The sequence below is a fragment of the Ambystoma mexicanum genome, chromosome 7q (genome assembly GCF_040938575.1).
Source record: "Ambystoma mexicanum isolate Mex_15411 chromosome 7q, UKY_AmexF1_1, whole genome shotgun sequence".
NCBI lineage: Eukaryota > Metazoa > Chordata > Amphibia > Caudata > Ambystomatidae > Ambystoma > Ambystoma mexicanum.
The window spans coordinates 235,960,650-235,975,519 of NC_090941.1; the positions used below are offsets into that span (position 1 = coordinate 235,960,650).

At 44.2% G+C, this 14,870-nt stretch overlaps 1 long non-coding RNA gene across 1 annotated transcript; it reads left to right on the forward strand.

Annotated features, from left to right (window-relative positions):
• Window positions 1-578: 578 nt before the first annotated feature.
• On the forward strand, window positions 579-2,230 carry LOC138527936 (uncharacterized). Its single transcript, XR_011284095.1, has 3 exons — window positions 579-713; window positions 1,328-1,419; window positions 1,768-2,230. It is a non-coding gene; the product is annotated as an uncharacterized lncRNA (long non-coding RNA).
• The last annotated feature ends 12,640 nt before the right edge of the window (window positions 2,231-14,870 follow it).

Here is a 14,870-nt window from a genome sequence, read left to right on the forward strand (position 1 = left end):
GCTTTCTCAATACATGTTTATCCCACAGCACCATCTAGTGATGACATAAAGACTATGCATTAAAAACATCAGACTACTTGCTGATCACTCAATGCATAATACAATATGAAGACTTTAAAAGTGCCGCAATTAGATTATATGAAATGTATATTTTTGTTCAAGATTAGTCACACTATCTAAATTAATTTGCGATATTATGTGCATCAAATTGCAGAAAACTGTTTATGTTAACTAAACATACACTACAAATGTATGTCTGAATAAAGTCTGGATTGTGATTGTGGAATGAAACAATGGTCCTTATTACGAGGTTGGCGGTAACATTTGTCCATTTTAGCGAAACATGTGTCTGCAGTTGGTTATCTATTCCTCTGCTTTGCAGCCCTGCCCCACTTCATTTCATTCCATTCCATTTAATTTATTTCATTTAGGTAGTCTTTCACTTAGGCTTGTTATAGGTGTTCCTGGGTTGTCGTCTTGCTGTCTGTCTTACAGGCAGTCACGTGATTGTTTTCACGTGACTGGCATTGTAGCTTTTCTTTTCGAGCCAAGCGTGTCTTTTTAGCCGCCGTATGGACGCAGAGCACTTCACCTTGCTTGGCTACTTCTGTCAACTTATGGCAGTACGCATGTGCAGCATTGTGTCTGTATTCATTAAAGCACGTTTACGAGCCAAAGCCGGACCGTTGATTCTCGCACGGTTTGCAGTCTACGTGAGTGTTTTCTACTTTCTGCCACTAACTCATGTTTAGTTTGGGCACACTATCAGGCGCCATTTAAGCCTCTCTCACGTATTACTCACGTGAGTTTTTCAATATTTGGCCACTGGTTCATGTGAAGGTTGTTTAGCCTTGTTCGTGCACAAGTAGGCACAGCACCCTATTGGTAGTATTACAGTTAGTTGGGTTCCTCGTAGGGCAATGGGAGGCCGTCCAATGTTTCTTCTGTGTCTGTTACTATGCTCACTAGTCAGTCTTCCCCCGACTTGACACAAGTATTCCCTAAACCTGTTCTGGTAATTTACCACTTGGCTTCGTTGAGAGGGCCTTTTGGGTATTGACATGTACAATGAGTCTGCGAAAGGTCGCTGATTGGTTCCTTTTTGGCTTATGTATTCCTGCCAACAAGCTTGCACAATTTTGGACAACCGGCTCCGCACCCCAATTGATTAAGTGTCCATTGTTTGACACTTGCCTCCCCTGTGTAGGCCCCATAGGGGTCGGGCCGACATTCAGCTGAGCCGCCTTACAACTCGTGGTATGCAGTTGCTTGCCAGTTCGGGCGCCCGGGCCCGCATTGTCTAATTATGGTATCTTTTTTCATTCAGGTCCTGTGAATTCCTCTGTCACTGGTTTGGGCCACTGTATGTGGTCATTCCATCCCATTTCCATCTTGGATGTAGTAGCACACATATACAAGGTCAGTTCCTTCGCACCTGGGTGCAGCGTGGACGGCTTCCTTTGCCTTTGGTAGCACATGCACTCTCTGTAATTTGTCTCAGCTTTACCATGGTGGTGCCTGTCCATCACCACCAAGCACAGTTATTTTTTTTTGTCTCACTAACCCTTTACTCTGGTTTCTAATTCTGAGGATTAGGGATGTCTCTATTTGGCCTAATAGACGTCCATTGTCTCTAAATTTAGGCTTCTCTTACCTATATATTTTAATTGTGCAGGTAGTATGTGTTGTAGGTATTAATGTTATTAAGAGTTCGGCTTTGGACGGGGTATTACCGCATATTCATGCAGTTATGTCCCTGTTTTGCAGTATGTTTACATCTTCCTCCTGATGAAGACATTGACAAAATCAACACTCCACGTCGAAACCGGTCGAGAAAGTTTCAAGGGAATGTGCTCTTTTTACCTTCCTGTTTAGATCCACCTTTGCCATAGATTGTTTTATCTAATAAGTTCTATTGCTGACTTTAAAAAAAAATAATAATAAGATTGGTTGTGGGGAGAATTTTAAATCCCTCTTCTTAATATTAGTGATTCTGGTATGTCTTTTGGTAACTGTTGTATGTATGAATGACACTGATTGTCGAGTATTGGTTGAATGATGCACTATGAATGTAGTGTGTTTGAAATTTTAGCTATTTTTTTGGTAAATCCTTGCTGTCCTGCTGTGTTATATAATGATTAAGTGTTAAGTAGCATGTGATTAATTGACACCTTTTTTGAATTTTTGTATCATGCCAAATAAATTTGGATACACCATTGTGTTAAATAAATTCGTCCTCTGGACAATTTCTTCAGGTTTTCATGGCGGTAACCCTGTAACACTGAATACGGCGTCTGATGTCCCGGTGCGGGATGTTAGGCACCCGATTCTGTAAGTCCCCATTCCTGTGGAGTCCCAGGACTCCATGGGAGTGGGGAGACGGAAGAACTAGCACTGTTGCTAATGGTGCCGGTGCTTTTGTGACAAATCTGTCTACCGGGGCCACTGCGCATAGCAGGGTCAGACCTGTCGGGCACAGCGCCCCCTGCAGGCAGACTCATAGTGTGGCAGTCCGGAAAGCTCACTGGCACCCTTGTTTCCGGACCACCACACTTGTAATGAGACCCATATCTTTACATGCATTTTATGCTTCTTAACCGCAACCGCAAATAGAGTTTGAATAGGTGCGTGAAAAAAGTACAGATGTGTGCAGTGTGGCATGGAATTAGATAATTACAGGAGGACCAATTGCACCCTCTTTAAACATGTTTAGGTGGAATAATCAAAATGGGGAGAGCCAGAAAGTGGTGGAATGCAGAGAACACGAAAGGGCAGAAGCGAGAGTATGTAGGCATGTGCCATCACAAGAGGTAATTGAGTTAAAAAAGGTTGCTTTAGAATATCACCAAATCGGAGACTGAGACTGTTGATATAAGTGCAAGAGCTGATCGACACACACAGCACACCACTTTGCCTACTGTGCAGTTCTTCTAATGACATCCATGGTCCTGACAGCTGTTCACAGCACACTGTACTGCTCTTGATAATGTAGTGCCAGACAATCTTCAACCAGGCTTATTTAAGCACAGCAGAAGGTTGTGTCCCAGCGTCACAGTACACGCAGTTCAGAAGTAACTGTAGACAGTATTACATGCCAGCATGGACCAAGGGAACAAAGCACACAGAGTGCCTTCCGTGGGCATCTCAGGGGACCCACAGTATCCAAGTCAGCAAGGACAGGATAGAAGGGGAGCGGAGGACACCAATGCAGGATAAGGCCACATACCAAGAATAGCGCCCATTGATGAACTAAAGTGGCATGTGCGACACAACATGTCTCTATTATTTTTATATTTTATGGTTATGTTCAAAAGTGTGAGGCAGTTTCCCTAAGTTTGCTAAATTGCGTAATTCTTCTAACAGGGTTTCATATGTGGACGTGACAGCCATGGGAACCTTCAAAGACTCATGGGGGGTAATGTTCCCTGAAGTGGATATTGCACAGAGGAGATGTTACCATTTGTCTTGGGAGGATAGCTCAGGGGCAATGTGCTCGCTTTGGAAGCAAGACGACACAGAGCAACACAGGTTCGATCCCCAGTCTGTGCTTGGAAACCTCTGGGTATTATGTGTGTTATAAATAACCTATCATATCATATAATTTTTACGCTTCTCTAAAAGACATGTGAAATACCTTTACTCATCAACTTTCCACTACCCGCTTAGACTGTAAAATGCCTCTCACAATTCATGATTTCGGGAGGCATTTACAATGGATTCCTAGAGAATCTGTATTCTATAACCAGATGCCAGGCAGATTCTCAGGGTTTCTGTTAACCATTCAAGCAGTTATACATACATGCATGCCAGTCTAAAAAAGAGCACCAGAATTTCTCACTGTCCTCACTTTATGAAAAGTTGCAATCCCATTGAATAATGCTTTATGAATCAGGTCTAGTGTCTGTTGAAGGGTGGCAGAGATGTTCCAAGGTTTCAAGTTCGACATTTGAAACACACATTCACTCGACAGCCCTATGAAATTGATCCAAAAATCGTGTACCATTACATATGTAAAGCATTCTAAAACCATTAGAGTAATCTCTTGGCACTGCTCTAAACTGACACATAACCGTGTCAAACGCTACCTATCAGATATATAATTAAAAGGTAAAAAGATATGTTTTTAGAAGAGATCTAGAACATATGTGATCTTCAACAGACCTAATGTGTAATGCAAGGGAGTTCCAGATCATGGTTGCAGAAAAGGTAGGATCACAGGTGCATTCTCTTATAATTTTTGCAGGGCCATTTAAAATGGCGGAGATGAAGTCTGTTTGTACTTCAGTAGAAAATATCCATTCAATGCAATTTTCAACTTTTCCATGTCCTACTGGAATAATATAGCAATGATTCCTGCGTCGGGGTGGGGACATGGCTGGTAACAGCCTACCAGCCCAAGACAAGGCAGGCCAGAGCAAAGAGAGGGCCTTGGCGCGGGCTGTAGGCCATTACCAGCGAAGGGAGTGCAAATAGGTTATTTATTTATTTTACAGGAGACGGGTTGCGTACGTATTGTGCAAGCCCAATCTCCCATACAAAAACGATGTCTAATGCCATAGAAAAAGGTATGTAGTCCCTTTTCCATTCCCATGACGACCGGGGGTGGGACGAGCGCGGCTGCCAGAGCACAAAGCTCTGGTCCAGCAGCTAAGTGTGGAGGGAGGAATGCGGAGGGAAAGAGAGCAGGATATTTTGGGGTATGGGCTGGAAAGGCAACAAGTAGAGGCTACCTGTTGCCTCCCAGAATCAAGATGGCACCAACCAGGGAAGAGCCCGAGTGGCTGGACACTGCAGCTGGTAGACTGTGTTGTCACCCGCATTTCCCACCACCTGATTAGCTCAGCTCCCTTCCCCAGGTGCAAATAAAGTGTTCAACATAAGTTTGTGGTATAGACAAAGGTTTTGCACAAATTAAGATTGCATTGACATTTGCAATGTACTCCTATGGAATCTCCATCCTTTTACCAAGTGGTAAAGTCAAGCAGATTCCACAGTCATCTGTTGGTTTTGCATCAGCATGAAAATGCATGCTGGCAGAAAACGACGCAGATTTGGCAGCTAGAGCGAGAACAGCAGTTGAACATGTTAAGTCTGCTCATGCTCTCAAACTCTGCTTGTCAAATTAAACAACATTCTGATCATTGGAGAAGGTGGTGTGAAAATGTACCACCATTTTTAACACCAATAGTTCTGGGACCCAGAAAATAACCCCCTAAGTATTAAGTTCAGCAGTCCAGCTGCAAACCTAAAGGAACTTGAAATGAAACATTAGCTATGTTTATCATGATGAAAGGTGTGTAATTGCCATGGAACACGCTAATGGTCATGAATAGGTTTGATCAATCAGGTCTACTATCAACAGGCATCCAGTGCATTTTCATCAAGGTTGGCGTAATGTGGCCTGAACTTTGAGATGAAGGAGACAGGAAGGGGCTTTCTATAGTCTCTGCAGAGACTTAGGCATTCACAGAAATACACTTTTAGCACTGTAAAGCTGGTATATAACTAGAGTAAAGTTTGCCATGACCATACATTTATTAAAGGTCCAATGGGGACATATAAGCTTTAGTAGCTTTCGGGTAATAAATCCCTTTTGCACTGTCGAGATACATGAGCATTTTACAATGGGATTTCACCATCATAAAACGCTTCTGTGAATGAGGCCCAGAGGGCCCCATTACGACCCTGGCGGTACGGGTTAACGGGCTCCGCAAAAGGAGGCGGACCCGTTAAACCCGTTCCGCCACATTACGAGGTCCCCTCGCGGGACCCGGTAAGGACGCCTGGTAAAACCAGGCGTCATTACCGGGTCCCGCGAGGGGAAGAGGGAGCAAGCAACGGGCCACTCGCAATCGGCCCGTTGTTTGCTCCCTCTCCCATTCCCATTCAGCCATATGGGGGCTGAAATGGGAATGGGGAAGGTCCGGGCCGGGTTCCTGGAGGGAGGAATTACCGGGCACTCCAAACTCGGAATGGCCCGGTAATTCCCCATTCTGGGAACCCGGACGGATGCCAATAGCAGCATGGCTACCGCCGAGGTCGTAATGAGGCCCATAGTCATATATTCTCCAATTAAAATACCAAAGGGGTGTTTTAAAAAAGTAAACACGGTCATTGATTTGAAGGGAACCATGTCTATTTGCACTTCTTTGCCAAATGTCACCTTAAGTGCATTCCTTCCATTGACGCAACAAACAGGTGGCATTTACAATGTATTCCTTTGTAAAAAGTCTGTTTTTTGCAGATGCATTACCACCAGCCCGAAAATATGACACTGCCAGTAATACATGCAGACTACTATGATTGGTTTGAGGGGAGTGGATGCGATGCCAGGTGCAGTAAAGCTGTCCTGTGCTACCACTCTGCCATACAAACCTCGAGAGTATGGTGTAGCATTTTGGGGTCATCTTTGACTCCACCCTCTCCTCTCACATATCGGACATCTATAAAAGGTCTATCAGCTACACCTTCACGGAAATACTCTACCTTTTCTCACTTTCCCCAATAGCTCACTGTCTCCAGAGCCCTGGTTCTCTCTAGGCTGGACTATTGCAACAGCCTCTTCCTCAACCTCTCTGCTTCTGCCCTGCGCCCCATGCAACTCATCCAGAACAGAACCACAAGGCTTATCCTTGGCCTCAAGCCTAGAAAATGCATCTCTCTGGCACTGAAATACTTTCACTGGCCCCCCGTGGCTGCAAGTCCACAACCCTCTGCATTGTCCACAAGGCTTTCTGGGGCCTGAGACCGACCTACTTGCAACGTTGCCTACCAAAGAACTGTCCCTTGCAAGCCTTCCGCTCATCTACCTCCAACATTCTGCAAGTGAGCCGGTTCTCCAAGCAGAGTTTTGGTTGGAGATCCTTATTCTTAGCAGGTGCCTCCCTCTGGAATAGCCTCCCTGCCGGCCTCTGTCTTGAGTGTGACCTGCAAAGTTCCGGAAACTCCTTAAGACCTTCCTCTTCTCCTCTTCCTTCTCTCTCCTTTTACCCTTCTAACCTAGTTCTTTCCCTCTTTCCCTCCTATTCCTTACAGCTTGCTGACTGGCCGCCTGGTATACCGCTGAGTCTCACAGGTCCTGGGCACCCCTGCCAGTCCTCTCTCGCCCCTCCCTCACTGCACTCAGAAATAACCCTAGAGAGAGGCTCTCTCTGCACTTACCCCAGATTCCACTGACTGGGTGCCCTTGGACCTCCCACTCCCTGTGACTTGCACAATCCGAATGCACCATGCCTGAAGATTGTCTGTCTATTCTCCCTTGTCTTCAGCCCTTAATTAACTTAACTTGGTAAAACTGCAGAATCATTGTCAGGCCTATTTGCTGTGTCTCACCGGTTAAATATATTATAGGCTCTTACTCTACCTGTGCAGACTATTATCATCTCAGAATGTTAAGGGCTCTGAGCGACTGTTGTTTTTCCCCATGTTCCCACCCTCCTTGAGCACTTTGAAACACTTGCCTGTGTATAGGCGCTTTATAAATAAACATTAACATTACCAAAAGCATGTGCAAATATTTCATGCATGCCTTTGACACATGATTTTATGCTACTCCATTGCATAAATGAGCTCCTTTACTTCAAATAGTGTAACTGCCTTCTGGTTATACACCCAGTAGACAGCATTTAACATGGATTTCTTGCTTGCGTTTAATAGATGTAAAAAGCAGTTGGTTTTAGGTCAGCATTATCATACCATGTCATACCATGCTGGTGGAAAACCAAATGTTTTTTTTTTCCGTCAAAGGTGAAGGGGGAGTCAAAAATGATTCTCCATCACTTGACACCCCTTCTGCCCCCGCCCCATACCAAAAATGTTGAAAATAACAGAGTGCTTAAAAAAAATAAGTTGTTCACACCTTTTCTATGTTCTGGAGATTTAGATAATGACACTTGGTGACCTGAAATGACCTGTTTATCTTAATCAGCAGTGTTTGGAATGTTCTAAAAAGCAGTGGTGGCATGTCTGAGTCTAGAGGCAGTCACATTCTAATTGGTGAGTACCACATTGAAATGGAGGCAGTGAGACCACCTGCAGCAGAAGTGAAATCAAGGGTTTAATTTAGTTCATGCATCAGTGACATGCCCCTTTATCTTGACATCTCATATAATTGAAATAAATATGATGGCTTACATATATTGGGAGGAAAACAAAACTGCATTGTGAGATGGAGAACACGGTCATGGATAGGATTGTAAATGGCTGAAATAGTGCTACATTAGGGGGAGTGCAGGGCTGTGCCTACTAGAAGAAAGGGAAGCTGGGTAGAAAACAAAAAGAAGAGGCCCCAACATGCATGCTGCAATATTAAGGGCCTCATTACACGGATGGCGTTAGGGATTTACCAGTACCGGTAAAATACCGGTACCGGTAAAATACCAGTACCCGTAAAATACCGGTACCGGTAAATCCCTACCGCCTTACTACGAGGTCCCTTTGCGGGTTGGGGGATTTAACGCCTCCTTTTTGCAGGCGTTAAAATCCAACCCGCTAAGGGACCTCGGAGCTAATTACGGCACCGCAAAATTGCGGTGCCGTAATTAGCGCCTTCCCCATTCCCATAGAGCCCTATGGGGCAGAAATGGGAATGGGGAAGGGCAATGGCGGAAGGGGGATTTACTGCCCCTCCAACCTTGGAATGGGGCGGTAAATCCCCTTTCCGCCAAGGCGGTGCCGGTATTTTACCGGCATGAGCCATGGCGCTAATAGCGCCATGGCTCACCGCCTTCCGTGTAATGAGGCCCATAGTGTTGCTGTATTTAGTTGCATTCATTTTGTTTGTAATGGTTTCCAACAACTTCTTCAACCTAACAGTGTGTGGTTGTGTGTCCAACTACATTCCTCAATAGCTTTGCTGTTGACAAATGATTCAATATGTGTCTAAAATTCAAAATTCTATGGGATCACCTTGAGGGTTATTTAGGAGGTGAGTTACTAAGGCGTTGAAGTGCCTTTGGACCATATCTGTCAGTATTATGTGATTAAGTATGTGTCAGAGCTTGTTTAAAATTGGCAGTAAGGAAGTATATGCCTTATGAATTGCAGGCAGTATACATTTATTGGGAAAATTGGGCATTTACTAGCTTGGTTTAATGTTCAAAATTATTGGGTAACACTGGTTCAATCTCTGTCAGTGTAGGTGTATATATTTTTTGGTAACCCATTGTTAAATATAATTTAGTTAGAAAAGTCCACACCACTTTTGCTTGATTTGACCCATTACATATACGTATACACATATATTTATATGTGCTTATGAACGAAGGGAGAGTAGGAAGATGGGGTGGGGCATGGGATAGGGAGGGTGAATGGAAGGGGATTTTTTTTCTTTTTAAAAAAATATGAATGTGTTTATTTATTTTCAGGACCAGTAACCATACAGTTAAACATACATCAAAAAGAAACACGAGGAAAGCAATGTAGCATTGACCATGGTGGATAGCGGATTTACCTCCCCATTCCAAGGTTGGCGGGGCGGTAAATCCCCATTCACCATGGCCCCTTCCCCATTCCCATTTTTGGCCCATAGGGCTCAATGGGAATGGGGAAGCCGCTAATTACGGCACCGTAAATTACGGTGCCGTAATTAGCACCAAGGTCCCTTAGCGGGTTGGACTTTAACGCCTGCAAAAAGCAGGCGTTTAAGTGTGAATCGGTGCGTTGAGGGTTTAATGGCGCCGCAGCCTTTTACGGCGCTGTTAACCCCTTAACGCCAGGGTTGTAATGAGGCCCATGGTGTTTTGAAAACCGCTGATATGTCAAGTTACCTACGCTAACTATATCCATAAACATGCCTTCCCCGAGAAATTGACACTCCCCCCTCCCACACCCCAACTGGCCTTAGTATAATCTTGTCCTTCCCTCCCAACTTTGACCATGCATTTCACCGTTTTACACATCTCGTCCCTCTCCCGCAGCTTCCATACACCTTTCATCAGGGTCTTCAGATTTGAATAAGGTTTGTGTGAGTTCAGTACACCGCAATATATCATCCCCTGGATCCTGTTGATGCTTGCTGACTGCATGTCTCCATATCTCCATCTCTGCTAATGTCAATTTTTGCAAATCCCTCCATCACATCTCGACTGGCGGTCTTGCCCTAGATTTCCAGTTCAAGGCCATGTGGCACTTGGCCAACACATAGGCTAGGTCTTTCAATTTGCCCAAAACTTCCCAGACTACCCGCGCGGGTAGAGTCCAAACAAGCAGGAAGCCAGGGATTCAAAATTAAGTAGTACATCACCTTCTGACATTTTTTGGCAATATCCTCACAGTACCTTCTTATAGTTGGGCAGCTCCAAAACATGTAAAGCATTCCACTATTTACAGAACTACATTTGGGCCAAACTTGTCTATCTGGGCCTTTTAAACCCTGCTATTAGTTCCAGTGTAAAATAAGCTCTATGTGTGAAATACATTTGCAATAACTGTAATCTCGCATTTCTGGACACACACTTATGATAATGCAGTACCCTGAGCCATTTGCTGTCCGTTAATGTGTTGCCCAAATCCAACTCCCATTTTAGCCAAATTCGCAGTTCTAACCCTGAGTGACTCTCCGGAAGCACTTCAAACAATCTCGATATAGCATGTCCCTCTTACAATATGTTGATTAATGTTTCCACTGCCTCATGCCCAATCATATTCCCTCCAACTGTTGCCCACCTCCGCTTTACCTTATTTAGGACAGTTTGATGCAGGAGGTATTGACCATCATCTATCTCAGAGGTCTCTTGCAACTCTTGAAAGCTCTTTAAGGTATCATGCAATATTAGATCTCCAATAGTGTCAATGCCACATGTTTCCCGAGTTGAGTCTCACACTGGCTCTTAAGTCTCTGCCATCTGCCATTACTGCAGCTAGGGGTATGTGTGGTGATACCAGGTTGTTTGTCTTCTGGATTTTACAAACTCTGCACCATATTTGCTTACCCAATTTTACGAAATGTGGGCATTCCTTCGGCTCTGGTGGGGGTGCATAACAGGTCTTTTAAGTATAAGTGTTTAAACACTGACTGCAACAGAGACATGTCTATTGTTGGATCATCCGCAAGCCAGCCCACTACGTACTGAAGCTGACATGCAAAATAATACAGTTCAATATCTGGTATTCTCAGTCCTCCTCTACCACAGGACCTCTTTAGTGTATTCAACACTACTCTGTACCTACCATTTTCCAGAGAAAACTCCTGCATTCCCTGTCTAGTCTAATAAAAAGCATTTGGGAATGTTATAAGGGACATTCCCAAAGCAATGTATCAGTCTGGGCAACGCCACCATTTTTAAAAGTGCTGCTCGCCCCATTACCGACAATGGTAGCTTACCCAAGAATTTCATTGAGTTTACTTTGCCTTCCCATGCCTTTAGTGTGTTGTGCATATGCTCCTGCCATGGTGTATGACAAATGTCTAACCCCAGACACCGAAGGATATCTTTATACCACAAAAGCGCCAGGGTAGGTAGTTCCCTATCCCCCCTTTCAGTGAGCTTGGCCAGCAGAAATAAGCAGGATTTCTCTTTGCTTATAGTGATGCCTGATAGTCCGCTTAAGTTATCTAGCACATCTAAGATATGTTGTAGATTTTCCTCAGGGTTTTGTATGTATAAGAGCATGTCATCAGCGTACATGGACACAACATGACGTATGCCATTAATTCTGATTGCTGCTTCTAGATATTCACTTCTTAGGAATGCAGCTTTTGGCTCCATGGAAAGAATATAGAGCATTGGGGACAGCGGGTAACATTTTCTCATACCCTTCTGCCAGAGAAGGTGCCGCCTGTCTTCACCCTAGCCCTTGGGTTAGCTTAGAAATATTTCACCCATTTAATGTATTTTGGACCAAAGCCAAACATCTCCAGTGTTGTATAGAGCCAAACCTAATGAATGGAATTAAATTCCTTTACTGTATCTAGCGAGGCTACCACAAAGTGATGGTCCCATGTCTATCAATTACAGGATGTAGCCTTCTCAGATTCCAAGTGATGTTTCCACCAGGCAAATATCCTGTTAGATCAAATTGTATCAGCTCACTTATTACTCGCTTAAGCCTGTTAGCTAGTAATGCTGTAAGAATTTTACTAGCTTGATTCAATAGAGGCTAGGGTCTGTAGGAGGCACAGTCTGTTAATTTTTTGTGGGGCTTAGGGAGGGGATCACTGCTTCTCCTAAGGTACTACGGAACAATTCTACATCATATGCTTCAGTGAAAATTTCCAGCATGGCTGGTGCGAGGCTATCTGCAAATTCCTTATAGAATTTGCCTGGTAGTCTGTTCATGCCCAGAGATTTTCCTGAGGGCTATGTTTTAATTGTGGCTAAACCTCATCTACTGTTATAGGCTTTTCTAACACCTGAACTGCTTCTGGACCTAATCGTGGCAATTGTATAAGTTCTAGTGCCTCCTGCAGCTCTGTTTGTCACGCACCGTTAGTATCCGCATATAACATATAGCATAAAGTTCTAGAGAATGCCAATATCTTCTCCCTGTCCTTGTAATTCATGATTTTAGCAATGATAGGTCTCAGCGGAGCTCCTGGCAGTGGCTTCCTAGTCAGGGATCGTTGTGCACGCTCTAATGTGAAACCTTGTGTGAGGTTCCCTGGGCCAATTTCTAGCAGGAGCAAATGTTTGATGTAGTTCGTGGGGTCTGTTCCCTCCATAATCTCTGGCAAGCCCAGGAACCTGATGTTATTTCTGCATGCACAGCCTTCTGCATAATCAGCTGTCTTTTAGTAATTTAACTTTCTGCTGCAGTACTCTAGCGTCCACCGTTGCTTGCATCATGCCTTTGATGTTATCCTTCACTTGTTCTTCAATTTGTCCCGTCCATTCTGCTAGTGAACACACATCTTGCTTCAACAAACCAACATAAATCATCACTGCATCTATCTTGGCTTCTAATGCCGCTGCCAATGCTGCTATAGCAGACAATGTTTGTTGATCACCTCCATTTGTTGCATTCACTGCAACTTATGGATGCCCAGCTGTTGATTCCCCATTTGCGCCATCTTGTCCTTTAGTACACGTCTCCATTGTGGTCTGCTTCCTTTTCCCTTTCTTGCTCTTGTTCACCATTTGGAATGAGTAGTCGTCGACCAGTGCAGCTGCTTGTCTTGCTCAGAGTTACTGCCTGTCGTGTCCTGCAGTGTCTTTGTTACTTGCCGTTCAGATGACTTTGGTTCGTTTAGCACCCGCTCAGAGTGACTATTTTGTTCTATTTCCAGTTCATACATCCTGTGCTGGGAAGCTTTACTGCTTTTAGGAGTAATTCCTGCACTCTATCTCCCCTGTTCCTGTGTGTGAGCCCCCTTGTCTATTCTACACATGGTCCAGTATCTTCCCACTCCCAGCTTGGCTGCTGTTTCTAATCCGGGCTCATGGCTCCCAGCCACCCAGCTTATGATCAGAGTGATGTGTCAAGCCAGCCGTTCAGTGGCAGTGATTTCCCTGTCTGTTGCACTCTGTTGCGCACTGCTGTTTCTTATTATGCCAGTCGCCCTAAGTACTGCTTCAGGTCAGCCGCCTTATTCGTTGTGTTGCTCATTCCCAGAGTGCCTTTAATACTTAATGAAGTACAAAATCCCATGTGGGATTTTATGTGTGTGATCCTTGATTTTCCTTTACTGGATGCCAGCTCTCTTCCGATCTGCCCGAAGCTAATATGCTTCCAGCAGGTCACTGACTCCAAAGCTTGGGTCAGCTCCGCTGTGTCACCACGCTTCACTGCGGTCTACTCCTTCGCAACTCCATGTACACTTGCACACTGCATGGGGAATATTCAGTGCTCTGCTGCAATGACAGAATCACCCAGTGCCAACGGCAGCCACAGGGAGCTGGGTTCTTCTCTGTTCATCCCGTGGGTCCCACTCCACACCATTCACTCCCTTCCAGCTGCATGCCCTACTCTTTTGCTGCGATGCCGGCCACCATCTTACTTTCGCTTCCACGTATCGGCCCGGTCACAGCCGGATAATGTTCTCCCTTCCACACATCTTGAGCCTCGATTCACTTCCCAAGTGCCTCCTTGCTCTTTCTACTGCAGCTATGCACGTTCTTAACCGTCAATACTTCACTTAGATTGCTTATTTCTTTGGATCAATGTAGGATTGTGCAGGAGCTGCAGAAGGCACATCTTCACTGCATGGCTGTTGGCCACACCCACGGAAAAAAAAGGAACAATTTGTTGACTACAGGTCAACCAAATTGCAGACTTTTCAAATGATAGTCTATGAGATAACGTTGAGCCCTGTATGTATTTTTGACATTCTTTTCATGATGTACTGAGCAGTCTTTTTTTCTAGACAGTAACTACTGTACATCCTGCCATAGAAAAAAAAACTGAGCTGGAATCATATGGTGCTGCATGTTGGGAATTCCTTAATTAAACAGAATACGAACAGTCAGTATGTACAACAACGGTATTTGGTTTATGTTGTAAGTTCATAGAATTTGTTTCCTGAATGAGATTTAGTTTATCACAAAAGAAGGTGTTTATCCCCATTTGCCTGCACTAAGGAAGGTTCAGTAGAAGAAGAAACACAAATCGGATGGCAACATTTTGAGATAACTGAGAACAGTTCTCTGGGAAGAATTATGGCTATGTCAATTTTTGCATGTCTATGTTCAGATTTCACTTTAAATATTGCTACTTTGTATTCCTTCAGGGACAATTTAGCCTTGATAACCCAATCATCAGTTCTAAACTGCCTCCAACTTTGTTCAATTGATCTAAGATGTTTGGGGGTTGAATTAGACTCTGGGAAAACCACGGATTTTCATAATATACCTTACCACAAACTATTAGATCTTGCATTTGTTACAATCAGGCTTGCACCCCATGCATGGGGATAATACCATTAAAGGCTGGTG